Source organism: Ochotona curzoniae, unplaced genomic scaffold (genome assembly GCF_017591425.1).
Source record: "Ochotona curzoniae isolate NIBS_2020 unplaced genomic scaffold, NIBS_Ocur_1.0 contig_2210, whole genome shotgun sequence".
In the NCBI taxonomy this organism is placed as follows: Eukaryota; Metazoa; Chordata; class Mammalia; order Lagomorpha; family Ochotonidae; genus Ochotona; species Ochotona curzoniae.
This window is the reverse complement of record NW_024465369.1, coordinates 1138750-1158061: the sequence shown is the minus strand read 5'-3', so window position 1 is coordinate 1158061 and position 19312 is coordinate 1138750. Positions and strand designations below refer to the sequence as shown.

The 19312-nt window shown below is 36.0% G+C and overlaps 1 protein-coding gene across 2 annotated transcripts in view; it reads left to right on the top strand.

Moving 5' to 3' along the window:
- The window catches only part of NCKAP5 (NCK associated protein 5), a 743731-nt gene that overhangs the window by 226318 nt on the left and 498101 nt on the right, over positions 1 to 19312 (top strand). The window lies entirely within an intron of this gene.

The window sequence follows — 19312 nt, the reverse complement described above, 5'->3', positions numbered from 1 at the left end:
GCTGTATAACACTGGGTTTTTGAAGTAGATTTGGTCATTTGTAATTACTTGATGGGTCACATTTACAGTAGAATTGTTTCATATAATTACACTTTTCTCAGCAATTCTTAGTAAACTCCTGAAGTTCTTTTTAACTCACTTGCAGAATAGCAGTATTAGCAGTTAAATATTTACAAGCCCTATGGATTTCATGCCAAACTTCATCTTCCAATGCATCATGGCTAGGCTCTGTACCTGGTCATGTTGACATTTCACGCCACTTTATAATACATTCTAGTAACCTGGAGATTGCTATCACCTTATCCAAGGAGTTCTAGTTCCTATGCAAAGTGTCATAATATCTTAACTTATGCTGATATTATGTTGGTTTTCTACTGGAGAATAGATCTCGGGTTACAACAGTAGAAAATACTGTATTTCTGTAAATTAAAGGAAAAAAAATGCTGGTAGTGTACAAAAGTGGTTCAGTTTTAAAGTCTGATTGCCTGTAAGAGATATACTAGTTGGCTATATGTAATTTGCCGCAGTATATGAAGATTTATTTTTAAGATCTATGACCTAGTTTTGATAACATAGCTTTCTTTCATGAATCATAACATTAGCACAAAATGGAATTAAAGTTGTGGGCCTTCCACTTGTATAATTATGTAATTCATAGGTGACGTTTTGACTGTATGAGATTTTGTTTGTTTTTCAAGGGAGAAGTACACACAAATGGGGAATAAGATCTGATTCCAGAAATTTAAAATTTAATTTTGTGTATGAGTGTATATTCTACACATTATTGCATAGAAGTAATGGTTTCGTGGATTCTTTTGAACTGAAAAAGTCCTCTATGGAAAAAGCTATTTTATTTGCTTCCTAGGTGTAGCTAATAAAAACCTTTTGGTCTTTACAGATATGGTTAAATTAAAACCTTCCTTTTTGGCGATGTTGACTTAACATAAAGTGAAAGCTCAGAATTGTGCATGCAATCATTTCCATTTTCCTTCAGAAATGGAATTATTGCTGTTAAAGAAGCAAAGCCTTATACAAAGTGTCACTGGCCCTAATAAGAAGGCTCCATTTGAATAACAATAGAAGGAAATAATGACATTTGAATAGGCAGGATAACTACCAGTGAGAAAATGGAAATTAGTAATATTGAAAAGAAAATGAAAAACCAATAATAGTAGACTTACATACAACTTATTGAATCATGAAATTACATTTGAGTGTGTTTTGCAAACAGATCCTGACATGGCACTGAAAATGACAGGTTTTATGATGGTTATTCTAGCTATACTATAGTGGAGTTGCTTTTGGTGAAGAATATGTGATAGCAAACAGTAGGTAAACCTTTGCTGACCATGATTAAATTTTAAATGTTTCATTCATGTCTTAAGGTGGAATATGATGTGCAAAGGATCATGGAAACTTCATGGCAGTACAAAAGCACAACTGGGTTGTCTAGAATTAAACCAATGCTCTCGTAAATTGGTTTAGACTTCTCTGATTCCATTATGCCTTTGATTTGTAGATGCTGCAATGATCGTGAAGTGGGCTGTTTGTCGTTGCTGCTGATACTAACTGGTGGTCTTCCATTTACATTTGAGCTAACTTGTAATTTAAGGAAGAAGTTCTGAATGTTTTAATCTGCCTAGAATAATTTGGGTCAGCATTGATTTACAAACAGCACGTTTATAGATTGAACAAAAGCATTATATAAACACATTTATTTTATTGCCAGTTGGTGAATGGTAAAAGAAATTGGACAAATGTATTGGATTGGGAGCAAGAATTAAAAAGTATTTCATAATCTTCACAGATAGGGCTACTGATCTTTAATAGATTTTAATTGTTTAGTTTTTTTTTTAAACACAACCATCTGTTGTGGCACAAAAATACATTGTAATCACACATGGATATAACTAGTTATTCTGGGGACTTATTTGGCATTCTCCAGAAATAATCTGTGCATTTTCAAATTGCAAAGGAATTTATGAAGTTCAAATATAGCTAACAATGAATAGTCCTTTAGCTCAATTGTTTCTTTAACATAAACATATCATTTCTAAAAAGAGTAACATCTGAATTCATCTGAAGAGGATAATTGTTAACTGTGGGTGGGTTTAATACCCCCCCAGCCCTTTGATAAGTAAACATGTTCTCTGACAATAAGTGTTTTACTGATGTTGAAACAACATCATTTCCTGCACCCTTATTCTAATGTGGAAAGTTAGGAGTAAAAGAGTATTTTTTAGATTCATTTACTTTCTTGAAAGAGTAAGATAAATACACTCAAAGACAGAGATCTTCTATGCACTGGCTCAGTACACAAATGGCTACAACAGCCTGGTCTGAGATAGGCCAAACAAAGAATCCTGGAATTCCATCTGATTTTGCTAAGTATGTTTGAGACTGACAAAAGACTGTGAGAAACAACTGACAAGTTTCTCTTACAGTTTGATAAAAATTCTGACCCTTTTGCAGCTTCAAATGAAAAATTTAGAGTAAACACAAGCAGTTCGGAATACAAATCCAATCCATTAATATTTATGGCATTGAAATTTCTCTCCCATGCCACCTACATGAAATTATGTCTGAAGAAAAAAATGGAAGCAATATAATATAATGGTAATGGAAAAGTCATTGCATATTTTGAGGGCTTGGATTCATGTCCTTGTTTGCCCAAACTAGAATTAAGTAGCATTTCTCAGACCAAGTGCCCTTATCTTCAAGAAGGTATCTTTATAATACTTACAACCCTGTTTATTATCAGTGCAGTTTTATATAAAGCATTTAAGATTACTGAGCACTAAAATACACCTATAATATTCAGAATATGATTATATTGTATAGCCTATAACAGTGTATTATAGAATATACATACCAGTAACTCAGGCAGATAGTTCAAAAATGCTCATTTCAGATTTGTCTAAGGCAAATTGAAACTGTATTATCAAATGTCTGTTAGTTCACAAAGAAGTGAGTGGGTCTGTGTGGCTAAAATCAGGTGATAAAATCTGGGGCAGGTAGAGTGCAAGCTCACAGGCTCAAAGTCTTGACCTAAGCTGCATTTGAACGTGTTGTATCTGAACTAAGAATTTTTAACCAAGGAACTATTACTATTACTAGTACTAGTACTATTACTAGTACTATCACTAGTACCATTACTAGTGTCACTCTCACTTTTGCCTTAGAAGCTGATGGTAACATCCTCTTGTGAAATAGCGAAAAATGCCTCTAGACAGTTCTGGATTACTCTTTATACTTCCTATGAAAATTACTTTCTCCTCTCTCAGAACCGGTGATTTCAAAGAAAAAAAATCTATGCAAACATAATCCTACGTATATTCTAAGAAATAATGATATGTTAGGTCACAATTAGTATTTTAGTAAAAAGTTATTTCATGGTCAAAATTTGTAAGAAATGTTAGGTAAGATCAAATTTCTTTAAAGTTTTGTTTTATTCGTAAACTTTGTTAGTACAATTGATATTGCTCAAATGTGCTAAGTATATCGTATACTTAATTTTAGAATTAGCAAGTGCTGGTGACAGCTCAATTGGCTACTCTCTGCCCGTAAGTGCCTATATCCCCTATGGGTGCCTGTTCATGTCCAACTGCTTCACTTCCCATCCAGATCCCTGCTTATGGCCTGGAAAAACAGTGAGGATGGCTCAAAGCCATGAGACTTTTCACCTTATGGGAGGAGGCCCCTGACTCCTGGCTTCGGATTGGCTCAGATCAGGTCATTTGGCCATTTGGGGAGTAAAGCGATGGCTGGATCTTTCTCTCTGTAAATTACATATGTAAAATATGATATAGATACATATGTTGATATATATTTTACATATATAGATATATGTGTAAAATAAAGATATATATGTAAAATACATGTAAAATAAAAATACATATTTTACATATAAACATAAATATATGTAAAATAAAGTATTTAATTATATATATATTAGAATTACAAAATTCCTAAATTGAATCTGTCTTGGAGCACTTACTCTATGGGGCCAAGACACATTCCTTGGGGATTAGCTATCTGTCCTGCTGATAGCCCATTAGGTCCTATGACTCTTTCTTCTTCTCCCCAGCCCAGCAAGTTCACAAGTCCTGGATGGGATTTCTTGGGGTTACTTGCTGAAAGGATATCCAGCAGTGTAAGGAGTTCTGGTCATTGAAAAAAAGGGAAAAGCCAATATATGGAACATTTAATCCCAATTTCCTTTGCATTTTCCAGTGCGGCAGCCCAAGCCTAAATACCTAATTCCAAGAATCACTGAGTTACTGAATATAAACTGCTCTTGCAAAGCACCTTACTTCTGCTTCACACGAGGGGGTATAATAATGGTTTCTTACATCACTAGTTGAATAATACATTTAATTGAAAGGCATGACGAGTTGCCTAGCTGGAAGGAAATAACATATAACTTCATCTTTATGGCTTGCATAAAATTGCTATTCTACCAAGATGAAAAAAAAAAGGGTGAAAATTTCTGATTTCACTTTTTACTGGGATTCAGATTATGCTGATCACAAATACGTTGAGTATGTACATAAAATAATCTATAAATCACATTCATGTTCTCTATTGACTTGAATATATTGATATATTGTGGAGTAAATATTGGCATTGCTATCTGCAAGTTTTTCACAGTGCTAGGGGAAAAGATTTCTGAAGGGCCATGCCCCAATTTTCTATCCCTGAGAAAGGAAAAGTCGTTAGCTACTGTGGCACTAGAAAGTGCCTTCCGGTTGTAAAATAGAGGTGATAAGTATCATATAAGATCTGAGTAAAGCCAGTGCAAGGTCTCTGACATTTTCTTTTATGAATCCCAGATCTTAGAATCAGTGACCCCATCATCCTAAGAATTAGCACACCTCTATCCTCACAGAGTTAATTTTTGTAGACTAAGAAGTTGCTAACTATTAAACAGTTTGCCTTTGTTGTAATCATAGGTCTCCACTGAGAGTTCTTAATTGGCAACAAGTAAAATTGCTCTGCATGAATTCTTAATAGTGGACACCAAATAAAATACGAACTATGATTTGTTTAAATCCCTTCAAGAGAAAATGAGGCTATCTCTGGGGGATAGAATGTGTAACAAACAAAGAGAGAGCTCAGTGCTCTGTAGTAGCAATAAAAGCTCTGAAAGCAAAACATCACGCTATGCCAATTCAATACAGCACAGGGTTCCCTACTCTGCATCCCTGTCTCACTCTGCGGGAGGTCAAAGGAGAACAGGACTAGCAAGCTTTCCATTATCTTTCCCTCCTCTCAACCCCTGGGCTTAATTTCTAAATCATAGCTGTATTTCCCAGCAAGTGCAAGCCACAGGGCTACCCTTATAACCCATCAATGTCCTTCCCCAATTACCCACCAAGGGATGTGTCAAAGATGCAGACACTCTCAGACCCCTGCCAAGATAAGAGTCTGCCCTCTGTGGCATGCCTTCTGCCCAGCACAAAGAAGAATAAATCAAGGTTCTGGAAATTGGATAGTGCCACATGCTTGAATGGTTATGTCACTCCTGGCCATGGTAAGGAGGGTTATGGGCTAAGCTGCACACGAAGGGATACTTATTATAGATGGATGAGTCCTGCTTTAGAGGAGCAAGGGAGAATTAAAGCCTGGACTCAGCTCTAAAGCTCTTGATGAAATGATGTCACCACCTTCAAAGCAAGTTTCATTTTCCCACAATGGAATAGATTTTTAAGGACTAAGTCTTGAAAGACATTAGGTTGATTGAACCAGAAGATCATCTTAGTGACCTTTCACCTCAGATTGATTTTATAGTTTATATAGGTGACTTGTATGTGATCTGCATGTTGATCTACGTAGGGCATGTTTTGCGTTTGTATCTAGATCTTCAAATGCAAAGAGAACAGGAAGATCTGGAGTAAATAATGCCAACGTGGTATACATGATTTTTTGTTTCTTGCCAATTCTTTCCTCTTCTTTCTTGGAAGAGGCATGCTAATCGATCAGAACATATTTGGATCTAAAACTAAAATTCACAGGATAGATGCTTTGGAAGCTTTGTAGGTTTTATCCCTTAGCCTTTAGGACAAACTTTGTTTGCAAAAAAAAAAAGAAAAGAAAATTACCTGTCAAGATGGATGGTTCCATGGAAGCTGGAGGGAGGAATCTGTAAAATATCTCGCAATACCTTGTTCTTCAGAAGTTTAAAGGCAGCTTACCAGAGGAGAAGTTCTAAGTCTTGTCTAGGAACCAATGGGTGGAGTGAGGGCGCAGGCAGTTACTGAATAAATTGAACTTAAATTGCTTTTGAGATTTTAATGACCAAATTGTGCAGAGGATGATGAGAAATTCAAGCCTAGTGCTCTTTGTAGTTGAGAAACCACAGAGGAGTAGTAATATATCTACTGAGATGTAATGTTGTTTCCTAATATACCTGGTGAAATATCCTCACTTTCAAGATGGATTTACTGTGGCCATGAAAAGCTTGAGTTGAGTAATATTCTATAAGTAAGCACCTAGATGATTTGCAAATAACTCTACTTGTGGTTTAAGCAGATTTATGTTCATGAGGAGACTCTCAAAATATCAAAAAAAAAAATATGACAACAAAAAGAGATTTGGGGGTTGACCAGAGAAATTTACCATTATTCAATATGAAGACATTTGGCTGAAAATAGTGTTATTATCAGATCCATTCTTATCTTAATATGAAGGCCAGGAACATAGTGTGATTTATTTATCCAAAACTTAAACAAAGGGCCTCAAGCAAAAGGCATTTTGTAGATTTATATTGGGTAATAAAGATCACAAATACTCCCTACAAGTTGAAAGAAAAAAAAAAAAGAACTCCAGCAAGCAACAGTTTAAAGGACCCACTTGACCTTAATACGTGTCCGATGGCTAAAGTACATCCACAGTAAGAAATCGTAAGATGCCTTATAAAATCTGGAGCAAGGAGGTAATTTACCTTGGCATTCTATTTAGATTTTAAAGACAAATTTGCTTTTTAGTGCTTTGACATACTTACAGTTTGTTTTTTAATAGAAATTGTTAGGTTGTAGCTGCAACCTCTATGCAATCTCTCTGTGTAACTCTGCATTTAACTGATGTAATTATTTGAGAGGTAGACACCTCCCATCTGCTGGTTCACTCTCCAATACCATGGCTCGGTTGAGGCTGGAGTCAGAGGCAGACAACATAATGCAGGTCTTCCATGTGAGAAGCTAGAACCCTATTTTTTTGAGCCAATCACCACTGGCCCCCAGGGGTTGCACTGACAGGAAACAGGAATCTTGGAGCTGTAGCTGAGCGTCTCATACAAGTACTCAGTATAGAATGTTAATGTCTTAGCCAATATGCTAATACCCTGCTCCATCTCTGAATTCACACTGCTTGAATTTTCCATGCTCTGAAACCTGGGAGTGAGTGCCCTGACCACCCACCAATCTTACAGAACTGTGATTGGACCTCTCTGAAAAGAAAATGCAAAACACTTTTTTTTTCTTAGAGGCCCTAACTATGGCACACTCCGTAATTTTGCATTGCAAATTAGATCTCATAAATAACAAATAGATCTGCAGAGGCACCCCAAGACTGCAGCTACCTTAAAAGCACAAAGAGAAATTTGTAAACATGTCTTGTTCATCTTTGCTCCTAAATAACTTTAGCACATTATAGTCTTAAGACAAGAAGGGATTGATGACTAAAGAAGAGAAATACTAAAAGATCCTGTGTTTTTAAAGCACAAATATATCTATATTTGTAAGCCCCCAAAACACAAGCATACCAGGAAATTATTACTTTCAGTGGTATGCAAGTGCTAAATGTGGCATGGTTTTTAGATAATTACTGTTAGAAAGTGAAGGTTGGGATATATAATGAAACTATAAATATTTTTTGTGAGATATATATATATATGTACACACAAAGCTAGTACAATGTTTTTTGCACTAAACTTGTAATATGCACATCTTTCAAAATTTGTCAAAATTTGATTAGAGTACAAATTCTAACATTTGGCATGTTTGTGATCGTGCAATTGCATATCATAGTAAGGGCTTTAACAATATTACTAATAAAAGCTGTATCTCTCATACTTTAACTTCATAGATCCATCAGTTGTGATCCTGACCTGTAAACAACCTACTTACTAGAAACAATGAAAGATTATCCCATAATTTGGAAAGACAGCAATTAAGAAACTAACATAGACTAAAGAAAAATCCATGGTAAAATGAAGACTTAAAGTATTATGCATGTATAGGAGGAGGTGACCACTATGCCTTGGATAAATGAGTTAAAAAATTTAGATGAATACATCAAGTTATTTCAAAAATTAGCAGAACTTCCTTAGAAAATGCTGGGAACAACTATAGAGTTAGTCAGTCTTGAAAATTTTCACAAGCTGAATATACACTTAAAATTAAAGCAAACTGCACTTTAACGTAGTGATGCGGGATACTGAATTATTAGTTTACAAAGGATGAGTAACTACAAAAGTTACACAACAAGTAGGGAAAAAATCAATAACTGAAAATAGTTTCATGAACTGTCTGCTGTAGATCACCTAATTATAAATGAAATATTTTTAAAGGATTTATCTTATTTTTATTAGAAAGTTAGATATACAGAGAGGAGGAGATATACAGAGAGAGAAAGATCTTCTGTCCACTGATTCACTCCACATGCGAGTGCAATGGCCAGAGCTGTACCAGTCCAAAGCCAGGAGCCTGAAGTATCTTCTGGGTCTCCCACACGGGTGCAGGGTCCCAAGGCTTTGGGCTGTCCTCAACTGCTTTCTCAGGCCACAAGCAGGGAGCTGGATGGGAAGTGGAGCTGCCAGTGACACTAATTGGTGCCCATATGGGATCCCAATGCTTCAAGGAGATGACCTCACTAGGCTACTGTGCCGGGAAATGAGACACTTCTTTTCTTTAAACCGTAGTTCTGAGCCTGACTTTAGGTTCAGTTGGAACTTATGTCTCATGTCACACCAATATCATCAGGGGTTCTAATCTGACTATGTGGTGACTGTGTTATACTGTTGCCCAGTTTTAGATAGCATATGTGGCCATGCCACGTAATATAAAGTTCAAGTCCTAGTTGAGCCGCTTATACTGTGGTGCTTTAAGAGTCAGCAAGCATGTGGATCTTATTTTTTCCATTAAGACTGAAATAAGAAATGACTACTGATATCATTTAGAACATGTCATCTATAATTTTTACTTATATTGGTTAAGTCATTGAAAGGTTGAGATGTAAAGGAATGATAACTATACTAATTTAAAAGTGGAAATTTGCCCTGAAACTATTTTCATGTTTTCCTTAAAGCTCTGTTGAGCTGTGTCTTGGCACCAACTATCCCGGAGGCAATAAAACTGTATGCTGGCCAACTAAGGGTACCAGAGCAAGGGAAAGAGTTTGTGAGTACTTCCAAAATGTTTCCCAGGAAATGATTCAGTCAGATAATGTTTAAGTTTCCATAGAAATTGAGAGAACTGGTTCTGGCACAATGACTCATTGACTAATTCCTTGCCTTGCAAATGCCGGGATCCCATATGGGTGCCTGTTTGTGTCTTGGGTACTCCACTTCTGATCCAGTCATCTGCTTAAAGCATGGGAAGGCAATAGGCTATCTCAAGTCCGTGGAAGCCTGTAGCCATGTGGCAGACCTGAAAGAGGCTCCTGGCTTTGGATCAGCTAAGCTCTGGCTGTTGCAGCCATTGAGCAAATGGAAGACCTTCTCCCTCTTCTCTCTCCGTAATATATGCCATTCAAAGAAAAATAAATAAACCTTTTAAGAAACAAAGAAATTTATAGAACTACATTGTGTGGAAAGAAAATTCAACTGTATAGTATCAAAATGAAAATATTCCTTAAATGCTAGGGTTCCTGTTAGGATGCTTTCTTCAGTATTTGCACTCTCACAGATAGGTTAACTGAAAGCCAAACGAATATTTGCTTGGATTTATTCAGTTGTATTGTCTAATTTTAATTTTTCCTCTTCCTTTGCTTTGGAAGTAACAATTTGAGTAAGGTCAATTGCTAAAGGCTATCCTACAAGAAATATTTTTGTCACAACCGAGCAAAAGTGCTTATGGGTGGATCAGGCATATAATTTGGACATTTGACTTCAGGGACCAGTTATCCCCAAGATGATATAATTTAAAATGTACTAAGAATCATGTTTGTCCAAAAATAATTTATCCACTGGACTGTTTGAAATTCCACTGCTTGGAAAACAGCCCATTTGGTATCCAGGAAATCATCTTGAACACTGCAGGTTCTACCTGGGAATTCTAATCATCATTGCTTAGCCTCTGTGTCAAGAATTAGTTTGCCAAATCAATACTTGTGGAACTCTTGAATCTTTATATTTATTTATTTATTTATCAGAGCCAACAATGTTTAGAATGGGAAAGGTTTATTAAAAAGGGGCTTATTAAGAGTATATGTCTTCCTCTCTGTCTCTCCTCCTCTCTGTATATCTGACTTTCCAATAAATAAATAAATCTTAAAAAAAGAGTATATGTAACTATACTTACATATAAGTATATGAGTATATAGAAGGGTTGTAGCATAAATCTACATATTTTCATTAAGTTTTAAAATCTGAAGGAGTTCCTAGGTTCTGGTTCATTTCCAGAACGCCTACAAAGGGCAATAAGGTAGGAGGGTGATGGCTAAAGTTGAGAGGGAGGAACTTAAACTATCCAAGTCACTTGAGTTGTAACTCCCACTCCTTCCCTCCCTGTGTCTGCATTAGCATGAAATTGGAGTTAGAAGCTGGACTCAAGTATCAAATCCATGTGTTCACAAGTGAGGTGTGAACATCTTATTAGACTAAATGCCTGATTAAATGCCCACCCCCTAATTTTGTAGTTTTTGCGACATGTTTGTGCTTATTATGATTCATTTTTGTTTTCATTTTTTACTGTCTTCCTCTGTGTTTGAAACAGACACATCTTAACCATCCTTCAAGTTACAGCCAGGTCTCATGCTCTCATTTTCTCACTTTGGTTCTTCAGCTCACCCATAAATGCATTCCTTTCTGTTTCCTCTCCTCCACTCCTGTACTTGGTACTGTAATATGTTTGTGTACAATATTAATTTCATCTTATTCCACACTCTTTAATTTTTACTCTTGACTGTGAGGACATGGTCTTACATTTTATGTATTAAAGAATGGCTAGTATAGAATTGAACAATATAGGCATTCACCTAATACATGTGGATTAATTTTTCTTGAACAGGGTATTTAAAAGTTCTCTGTGGTATTCCTGATAATTTGAATCCTACCAAAAGTATTTATTTAGTAAATCAGAGACTCTCTAAACTAAGGAATTTTCATAAGGTCAGTCTGAAAACTAACAATGGTGCAAGGAATTGGAGACATTTACTTTGATAAAGAGAAGACTCAAGGAGTTTCTGCTAGTTGTTTTAAAACGCAGTGACTTGTCTTGTGAAGAATTGCGTAGAGGCATCTGGCATAGTAGGGCAGAATTAGTAAACCATCTAACAAAGACAAATGCATTCCTGAGAGAGCAGTCTCTACCTGGGCAAATACCAACACAAACTGTAGTGTGGAATGGATTTGGCTACTTTGCGTAAGAAGCTAGAACCCACATCATGTTGGGTAATCCAAAATCTGGCCCTCGCCTTCTGGTTATAATGATGCCATCAGTGTTTCTACATTTAATAATGTAACAACACTTCTTGGTTGCCACCTCTTCTAAAGATCTGAAGACAGGTTTTCTTTTTGTTGGTTTGTTTTGTTTTTGTTTTTGTTTTGTCTTGGCTTTTCCAAAGAAAGCTATTTAGGAACTTGCTTTCCATATTTCATTTGACCTATTGGACATACTCATTTGTCCATGTTCCTCTTAGCATTTGAATTCCAATAAAATACAGTGTATCTTATTATGACCAGATTACAAGTCCAGATTTAGTAATCCTTTTAGAAAGAGCTGTTATTCTAAATTTATGAATTTTTCCCCTAGTGGTACTAATTGCTAATAACCTTTAGGTAAAATGCCTAAAATTCCTGTATTGCATCATGCATATCCAATTACTGGCTTGTAGACTCAAAGAACATAAATCATTATTTCATGAAAGAGCAGAGAGTGTTTTAAATTTAGAAAATCTGCTCTTTTTTCTCCACTACTCCTTTATGCTACCTCCTCCCTTTTAATTGCCCTTTTCCAGTCCAGATCTTCATTTATCCCAAAGCCAACATTTCACTTAGAATTAAGTGTTCATAGTGGAATTAATAATTATAAGAAAATTAGACCATTCCAGAATGAGGAAGTCCTTTTATTAGGCAATTGCTCGAGATTTCAGAAGGAGGAAGAGTGTGAATTTCAGGTTATCAATGAAATGAGCAATTACTAATTTATCATTAACAATTTCATTGTGGAGGGACATTGGGGAGAACAGTGCTGGAAAAAAATAAAAATCATAGAACATAATTATATGAGCAGAACTACAAAATGATTGATGAAATTAGAAATTTGAATCAGACATTTAATGTTTGTCATGGCTCACATCTAGATTCATGCAGTTTGTGTTATAGTGTGACTGTGGTATGTGTATTTTATCAAAGCAGACGGCACACTATATCTTCAAAAAGTGATGCCTTTTCGGATTACTTATTTTAAAAGTCCAGTTCCAATAGCCTATCTTGCTAATGTCCCTTCCATTGTCGAAATCCCTGGAGATTTATTTCTGGCCCATTGACTTATACTTGTAAGAGTTTATTTTCCTGACTATGCTAAACAATCATAATGTAGATTTCATTTCCAAGCAGTTTTTTTTTTTTAAGATTTATTTTATTTTTATCGGAAAGGCAGATATACAGAGAGGAGAGACAGTGAGCGCAACGGCCGATGCTATGCCAGTCCTAAGCCAGGAGCCTCTTCCAGGTCTTCCGCGCGGGTGCAGGGTCCCAAAGCTTTTGGGTCGTCCTCGACTGCTTTCCCGGGCCTCAGGCAGGGAGCTGGATGGGAAGCGGGGCTGCTGGGATTAGAACCGGCGCCCATATGGGATCCCGGGCATGCAAAGGAGGACCTTAACCACTGCGCCACTGCGCCGGGCCCCGCCAAGCAGTTTTTAAACAATCATTATTCTTCATAGTTTTAAAGCTAATATTTGAAGATGATTTCCAACTTTAATAATGTAAAATGGTTGAATCACTTTTGTATCTGTCATAATGGTGACATTTTTGCAACATAGTATGTGGGCTACTTTTCCTGCCAAACAGCTGCTAGGTGTTGAAGTACATTACCTAGTTGCAACCATAGGCAGATGTAGATGCTCTGATATTTTCACAGAGATGATTTAAGGCAGAATTGGGTGAAACGTAAAAGCTGATTCACTTGTCAAAACATATTCTGAAGGGTTTGGTTAGAGCAGTGTGGGATGATCATTTTGGACAGCAGATGCTTATACAATAAACTTCTATGATGTGGGGCTTCTGACACTTCTAGGCCAATGAGACCTTCATTTTCCTCTGTGGCATGCAGTTAGGCTCACACTCCATTGGCTGTAGATAAAGCAGCAGCATAAAGGCATGCTCTAAGGCAGTGGGAGTATTGAACTCTTGCATGGGTGTTTGCATATGTTGAAGGACAAACCACAGAAAGTTCAGAGGTTCAGCATGTCTGGAAGATTTCCTGCTTCTCATCTGGGAAACCAAGGAAGCAAGTGTGGATAAACCCTTAAAAATGTTTTCTCATGTGATTTCAAAAACCTGACTCTTAGTGCAAAGTTAGAATGTGACAATGTTTGCTGCAGCTATCCTGCTAGGAAATAGAACCTGTTACAGTTGTTTAGACTAATACGTAGTTAGAGTGGGGTTTGTTAAATGGCCACCTAGAATTTACAACACATGATTTCCAAAATACAATGTTAGAAGACTTACAGATAGAAGCTGGAACTGCTATAGAGACTCATGACTTTATTCCACCTCTGTCTCTGGCAGAGTTGACCAAGCAGGAATTTTTTTGTGAAGTTCAAACCATTGTGATATGACCTAACATACTGTTTTTTTCTAATTAACTGTGATGAGTCTGTTATTTGTGGATTTAAGCCATTTAAAATATTCAGTATTGGAATGAGTTCTTATTCAAGTTTGCCATTCTGTGATGGTGGGTTAGTCAATTTTTATGAAACATGTTACCTATAAAGTAATAATGTAGGCTGAAATTCCTTTGCAACTTGGTACTCTTTGGAATTGCACTATTAGGAAAATATGGATTACACGGCAAAACTGCACAAATATACTACTGTTTAAAATTTTAATTAATACATTGGGAGAATTACAGTTTTCCAAATAGAGAAAAATCTGTAATGAGGCATTCTAATTTGTGTTGCTGCCACATTATTACTTGTGAGTGAAGTAGGAGAGCTTATTTTAAAAGCACTTCTCTAGCTCCTTCAAGTGGTCAATCTCCCTTTTTCATGGATGGTCTTGATGTAACGTCATGTTGCCACTGATTTGAATCTTAGGAATTTGTTCTTTCTATGATGAATAAAGTGGCCAATTAATGAGCAAACAAGAAGACGGTTTTTAGCACAGTTTATTGGAAAAAGAGTTGAAATTCCTACCCCTGATACTAGGTGGGTATCTCTGTAAAGAACTGAGAACCTGATATGTATTCACACAGGGGCTTTTGATGGACATGAGTCTGGGTCCCCCATTATTTCTTCCCTTCTCTCTTCTGGGAAAGTGAGTAAGGAAATTTTGGATCTGTAATTCCCTTAAACAAACTGTTGGGGACAATACTGATGACCAAGGTTCTAATCTACTGGTGAAGCAAATGACTCCTTGGGACCAATGATTATTAGCTTGTTGCTTCCTCAGTTCAGTGAATTCCTTTTCCTAAGGGACAGGCAATGACGTCTTGGACTTTGGGAGACAGATAAGAATGGCATCTTGCTTTCAGGATTCCGTTGCATATACGTTTATTCTTTGTCCCCTCTTATGTGAAGAATTGTTTGAATGCATCCAGCCATGGATTCAGAACCTTAGTGCCAGTACGCAGAAGACTGAACTTCAGATAGAATTGAATAACGTTGTTAGTACACACTTGGCTGGATCGCTAAGAGAAAAGCTCTCAGGCTACATTTCCTGGGCTCTGATGTTTAGTCGAACTTCTTTAATTCTGCTCCTCTTTATCTTCACACATTAGTCCTGCTTATTGGGGAGTGTTGTATGTTTAGTCTAATTTGATCCTTTTAAACCATAAGTTGACACTATATGACCTGACCATATATGCTACATGATACTCCCATGCAGTATCCTCTACTCACTTTGTCCATACTAGATGTGTTTATCCTAACTTAATCCTCTGGACTTACTGTATTACAAGACTCATCAGCTTAGGTGCCTTACTCCTGGTCCTATGTCCTGAGAAATGCCATGATTTGATAAATGATTTATTTTATCTCCTAACTCTTGAATCAGAGCAACTTAGAGTGAAGACCCAGATTCATTGATCTCTTTGATTTGCTTATGATTCTTCGCTCCAGGAAACTTTTCAAAGCCATCCCTATTGGACTGAAATCTGCATTGCTGAGATACCCCACTTGTTTTTATTTTCTGCTTTTTATTCTTTTTTTTAAGGTTTATTTTTTTTTATTGGAAAGGCAGATATACAGAGAGGAGAAGAGACAGAGAGAAAGATCTTCATTCCAGTGGTTCACTCACCAAGCAGCTGCAGTAGCTGGAGCTGAGCCATTCGATAGCCAGGAGCTTCTTCCAGGTCTCCCACGTGGTTTCAGGGTTCCAAAATTCTGAGATATCCTCCACTGCTTTCCAAAGCCACAAGCAGAGAGCTGGATGGGAAGCGACGCTGCTGGGATTAGAACCAGCATGCATGTGGGATACCGGCATGTTCAAGGCGAGGACTTTAGCCACTAGGCTATTGTGCTGAGTCCTGATTCTTGAAGGATATTATGAGAAGTAGAGAAGTGGCAGTGAACTAACGCTGACGCTTACACTATAATATATATGGCAGTATTCTACTAAATATCTACTATTAAGGCATTTTAGTTCTCAGAATTGCATGAACCATAGCACTCCAATTTTATAGATGAGTAAAGCACAAATACTAATTAGTGTAGCCTAAAGACTAGGCCCTTAATCATTAGCCTCTATAGTCAGTTTCTCTCAAGTTGGTGATTTGTCTGAAGCTTGAATCATGGAGTGATTACCAGGAGCAGTTTGCCCTGTCAATGTGTAGTGTGGGGAAGAAATGAGCTTTGTTCCAAACCACTGAGATCTGAGTGTTGTTTTTGCCAAGATGTATGTGGTATTACCTAGCTTCCCCTGAGTCTGCACTAAGCCAAAATGTACAGAAAGAAGAGAGATATACTGTGTACCTAAAATATATTTGCTCAAAATTCAGTTAGTAAAGTGCTTTTAAATCCTCTAAGTACCAATTTCAGCTTTACTTATTTCCTTTATCTTGTTACCCAATCTCTATAGAATATTTCCAGAAACTGGAATTATTCCAGTTCCAATCATAAGAACTTCAAGGAAGTACTATTCTTCTCAGTATTTTAAAAATGTGACTTAAATTGTCAAATAGTAGATTATAAAATGTAGATCATATAGAATATTCTAGAAATGTAATAACTGCTCTATTCTTAATTCATAAAAATAAGTTGGAAACAGTTTAGATTTTCAGGAATGTAATCTTTAATATACAAACAAAAGCAAGTTTGAAGCTATATGAGGCAAGCATAACTCTTTGAGGGGAAAGTTGTAGTGGATATCTGTTCATTAGAAGAACTTGATTTTCCTATCTGGAAATAATCTTGGTATAGTAAATCATTCCCATTCTTATTGTTAAAAATTGAATGTTTCTGTAGAAAACTTGTATACAAATCTTGAAGACTCAAAATTTACCATATGTGTTTAATCAGTGTAGTTTTAGAACATAAATCAAAATTATAATCATTATTTTTTAAAAGTAAGTATTCATATGTATAATGGTATGTAGGAGGGAAGTAGTTCAGGGCTTGGCAGTTTTTTCTCTGCTACAGACCACATACTAAACATTACATCCTGATAAGCAGTATTAGTTATGTCACAGTTTATTCATCCTTGTAGCTCAGAAACCAGTGTGTATTTAAACAGTCATAATGGTAGTCCAATAAATTTTCCTTTACAAAGTAGGCATGGTTTGACTCATGTGCATGAATTCCTGATCGACGATGTTTCAAAAAACTTTTTCATGTTTTGGAACCACTAACATAACTCCCAAGTAAGGAGAATTAGGGTCATCACAAATTAAATTGCCTGTGTCCCAGTGCCTTTGAAACCATTCCTTCTACTTGCTCTTTTAATCCCGGCGGTACTAAAGGCTCCACCAGTCTGGTAGCTGGAATGCTAGGAAGGGTAGAGAGAAACTTCACAGCCAATTCTGTCCCTTGAATGTCCTGTGTCATCATAACAATTATGTAAATACAATTTCCCCAACTATAAAGCAGATGGAAAAAGTGGTCTGGGATCACATACAGACTAAGCAATAAAATTCTATGATTTAGTATTAGAAACCTTATAATATACAAAACCCTAGTCATTGAATAAAAATTAAGAGGGTTAATAAGATCCTTGTAGAAAAAAATTTCAGTATCTAGTAATAAGGATAATTTTAACATCCTATTCAAGCTCTTCTCAAAACTACATTTATATTTATGTTCATAAAGCTGCACCCTATATTATGTTATGACTGTGTAACGAGTTTCTCAAAAGAAAATTTAAATATATTCTACTCTTCCCTCTATGCAGCCATCTAAGACATATTTGGAATGTAATATGGGCCCCAATGTCAATGGGTTTGGCCAAGCTTTATAAGAAAGCATATATTTGTAATTGAGGGATTTTTTCCTTCCTTACATTTATATTATTACTTTTCTTATGTGCATATGGAGATAAATATAAACACAATGAGGCCATGTCACACACACATATATTTTTATATATGTATATATATATATATAATTTCAGCAAAAGTGTAAAGAACATGAATACAAAAAGTCCAGACAATATTTATTAAAAGTTGAATTCGTGAACTTTATTTGACTGACAGACCATACACTCAAGAAATTGGAACAGTTCTGATGTGTTAGCTGCTTAATAAGTCATGGTTGAGTGAATAATTAAATTAACAAAAATATATGAATATATAAATGTCAAAACTGAAATGATTACTACAACAGGGAAGAGTATTTGTTTTATTCCCAAGACCCAGGAGAATAACAAGGCATTATGTAAGTAGATCCCACTTATGTGGTGAATGGTAATAATAGTATCATAGAACACTCATGTAGTTGTAGCTATGAAGTAATGGAAGTTCAGTGGAGTCTTAGTTGCTGCGTTAGGTATAACTTATCCTGGACCACAGGTAGAGGGTTATTATTGAAGAAATCAAGCATCCTTATGTAAGATTAGGTGTGATAAATTTTGTAAGAATCATGAAAAAATATGTACATTATGTAAACTCAAGAGCAATAAACCATGTGTTATCAGTTCCATGAGAGAGCTTTCTCTAAAATGAAATTTCTCTAGCAAAATGATTATCCACTAGTTTCCAAATTAGCAGATGTATTCATTCAGTGTTACTGTGCTTAGAACACAGTGGAAGCTAACAAAAAAGAATAGGAAAATTGAATAGGAAAATATAAACCCAACAGTTCAGCCAAACTATAAAATAGGAGTTACAAAGGAAGATAAGAGAATCTAGAGATTATTAAGCCACAGTGGATATCTACATACAATACAGCAATGAATACTCATGTGTGTATTTCACTTCCGCGTGTTTGGAGGTGTACTTGCAGAGTCAGTTTCAAAATAAAGAGAGTGATAGCTGCACATGGAGTGTTGCATCATTTTATCAAATTTGCCTCAAAAGATTAGATTAATTGCTGTTTCTACCAGCGATTCATCAGACTACTGAGGCACCCAGTCTCAAGAGCAGAGTGTTGCTAAGCATCTCTGAGAAATGAGAAATAGTACCTTGGTATAGTTTTCATTTAGATTTATTAGTTATGAATGAGTTTGGATTTTTTTTTCATGTTTTGCACATGTAGTTTCTGGAACTCTCAGTGAGATGTTTGCCACTTTTTCTGTTAATGTTTTGATGTTGATCCATCAAGGATTCTTTTTATTCTGGGATATCAGCACTTCATTTATGACATGCTACAAATATTTTCTCTCATGCTGTCAGCAATATTTCAATGTAAGAAAATATTAGTTGGTTACTATGTGATTCTTTTCTGTCCTTCCTTCACCTCTGAGTGACCAAATTCCTTTTATTTATTTTTCCCTAAAATT